This window comes from Ostrea edulis, chromosome 7 (genome assembly GCF_947568905.1).
Source record: "Ostrea edulis chromosome 7, xbOstEdul1.1, whole genome shotgun sequence".
Lineage (NCBI taxonomy): Eukaryota > Metazoa > Mollusca > Bivalvia > Ostreida > Ostreidae > Ostrea > Ostrea edulis.
This window is the reverse complement of record NC_079170.1, coordinates 12,086,068-12,089,000: the sequence shown is the minus strand read 5'-3', so window position 1 is coordinate 12,089,000 and position 2,933 is coordinate 12,086,068.

Here is a 2,933-nt window from a genome sequence, read left to right as displayed (position 1 = left end):
CCGTATTTCTCTCATATTTACGTAAATAAGATACATATATTCCATGAAAGAAAGGTGTGAGAGATATTTCCATATTTCATATCACGTGACGTTTATATTTCATATTCCATGCCGTAATAATCAATACACAACTAGCACAGAGGCGTATTTAAGGGATCGCAGCCCCCCCCCCCCCCCAATTTGTTTTTTCCAACATAAGGACAACTTCCCCCAAGACAACTCGCCCTCAAGACAACTCGCTCCTTCATCGGGACAACTCGCCGCTAAGACAACTAGCCCTCAAGACAACTCGCCCCCTCTTCGGGACAATTCGCCCCCTTCACATCATACATGTTTACAATTATTATTTTTGGTCTAAGTCCAAGAAGTGTTTTAGCAAAAATTAATGAATTTCTTATAGATAGTATATACCTCACAGACAATAAGACGTGTTCACATAAACATCGAACTTCGTGTCTTTTTATGCAAGACGAAATATTTTAGTGAAAATCCAGTCTTTGGGTTCGGTAAATTCATCATCACTTTTATATACATGTAAAATATATAATTTCAGCGGAAACAAGTTAGCGTTTGGTATAGGGAGAGTATTAGCTTGGTCTACAGCTGACGTAGTATAATTATCAATAATCTGCGTCTGTTGTTAAATCTAATTGTTTGATTTCACCAAAGCTGTTAAAAATTTACTTCAAACATTATGAGGTACTCATCATCAAATTTCTTTACACTTTGAAATCGCCGCGTAAAAAGAATAACCCCGGGTAAAAAGAATCCGTAAAGGAAAGCCGTTATAAAATTTCTAAAATGGGAATTTTATTATTTTTCAGCGGGAATTAGGTGAGAAACGCATTAAAATATAATTACATATATCAGAATATTCATGCTTCACCTTTATACTTATGCATACTATATCGATAAAAAAAAACAAAAAACACTCACCCCCCCAAAAAATACCCCCAAACATTTCTCAGTATTTGGAGACATTTAATTAATTACCTGAAGATCAGTAAATATAATTTTCCTTGCCAATTGATTTATGAAAAATATAACTTTTTTCTGAAATGTAATAATCAAATCTGTGTATAATTCTATTAGAATTTACCATTCGTGTTAAAGTATGAAATAAAAAGACGTATCTTTATAGGGTTAAAAGTGTAAATAACACACACACACACACACACACACACACACACACACACACACACACACACACACACACACACACACACACACACACACACACACACACACACACACATGTAACGCGTGTCAAATGAACACCTTAACTTCCCACCTGCAACTGAACACTTCCACAGTTATTGGTATTTTAGTACGAAAATTTACTATTTGGTACTAAAAACAACATAGAAGACATTGCTGCGGTCGAAATTTGTGAAATATCGTTTTATTCACTCCTTGAATTTTTGCTTATCAAGTGAACACTTTCCTTTACACACGGTCAATTGAACACTTTCCTTTACACACGGGCAATTGAACACTTTCCTTTACACACGGGCAATTGAACACTTTCCTTTACACACAGGCAATTGAACACTTTCCTTTACACACGGTCAATTGAACACTTTCCTTTACACACAGGCAATTGAACACTCTGACACACACGGGCAAATGAACACTCTGACACACACGTGTAATTGAACACTCTGACGCACATGGCCAATTAAATACTCTGATACACACAGCCAGTTAAACACTCTGATACACACAGGCAATCAAACACTCTGAAACATCCAAACAATCATTCTCACCACGCTAAATAAATAAGGCAAAATCTCTAAAGCTTACAAAAAAGCGTGAAACGATGATATAAATCGAAATTGGGATGGGATAGACAGGGAATCCACACATTTCGTTGAAATTATCGCCGCAAGAAAATAAAAAAAAAAGGGGGGGGTAGTATTGATTGGATGATTGATTATATAGTTTACGTCCCGTCGAGAATATTTTATTCATATTGAGACGTAACCAGCTTTAAGCGGAGTACCACGAATTTAGACCTATCCAATGTATCCATAGGGTTCAGGGTCGTAGCAGTGAGGGTTCTTTGAAATATCGTGCCAACACCTACTACATGTACGACAAGGGATATACGTTTATAAGGTCACATCCAAAAGATCCGTGATTCTCACTTCTAAACGTCGAGCGTTTGGCGAAGGAGCAATTAACACTACCAATTTTAACGTCTTAGGTTTGACGCATGAACGATGCTTGAACTCACGACCTCCCGGTTACGAAGCGAACGCTCTACCATTGAGCTACCGCGACCGGTCGGGGGGAGGGGTAGTAGTGTCCATAATGATGACTTTTAATGTAATAATAACTTATGATAATCATCATTATTATAAATATATATATACTTTTATGATTATAGACTCCCTCGTTTGCCAATGCATGCTGTACGGGCCAGACTCTGTAGTAATTCGACCAAAAAGTATGATAAATAAAATCAAAATTCTGTAATACAGTGCCTAAAGGATCTAAAACAAGTATTCATAGTTATATACATTTTTTGTATCACTTTAAGTTTTTTGTTGACTTTTGACATGAATAAAAATTAGATATCTTTGTAAAGAAATGTTACGCGATATCTTAATTCCACTCTAAAAGGGAACATTTTCATGAACATTCTGTTTAAATATGTAACTACATAGATGTGACCTTACAGAAAACTTTAATCAAACGTTGCAAAAACCATAAATTCTTTGAAAATCCGGTTTATAACACCAGTTTATATAACATAACTTCAGAATCAGGATTTGTTCCCGGTTCCTTTATATACTGTTACAAAAATATCTACATGTTTATGATATGTACATGCACATTATGTCAATTTTGACTATCATCTCACCTTGAAATATGAGGACAAAATTGTAATAGAGAACCCCCAAAAATCACGATTTTGATTCATCTTAGAT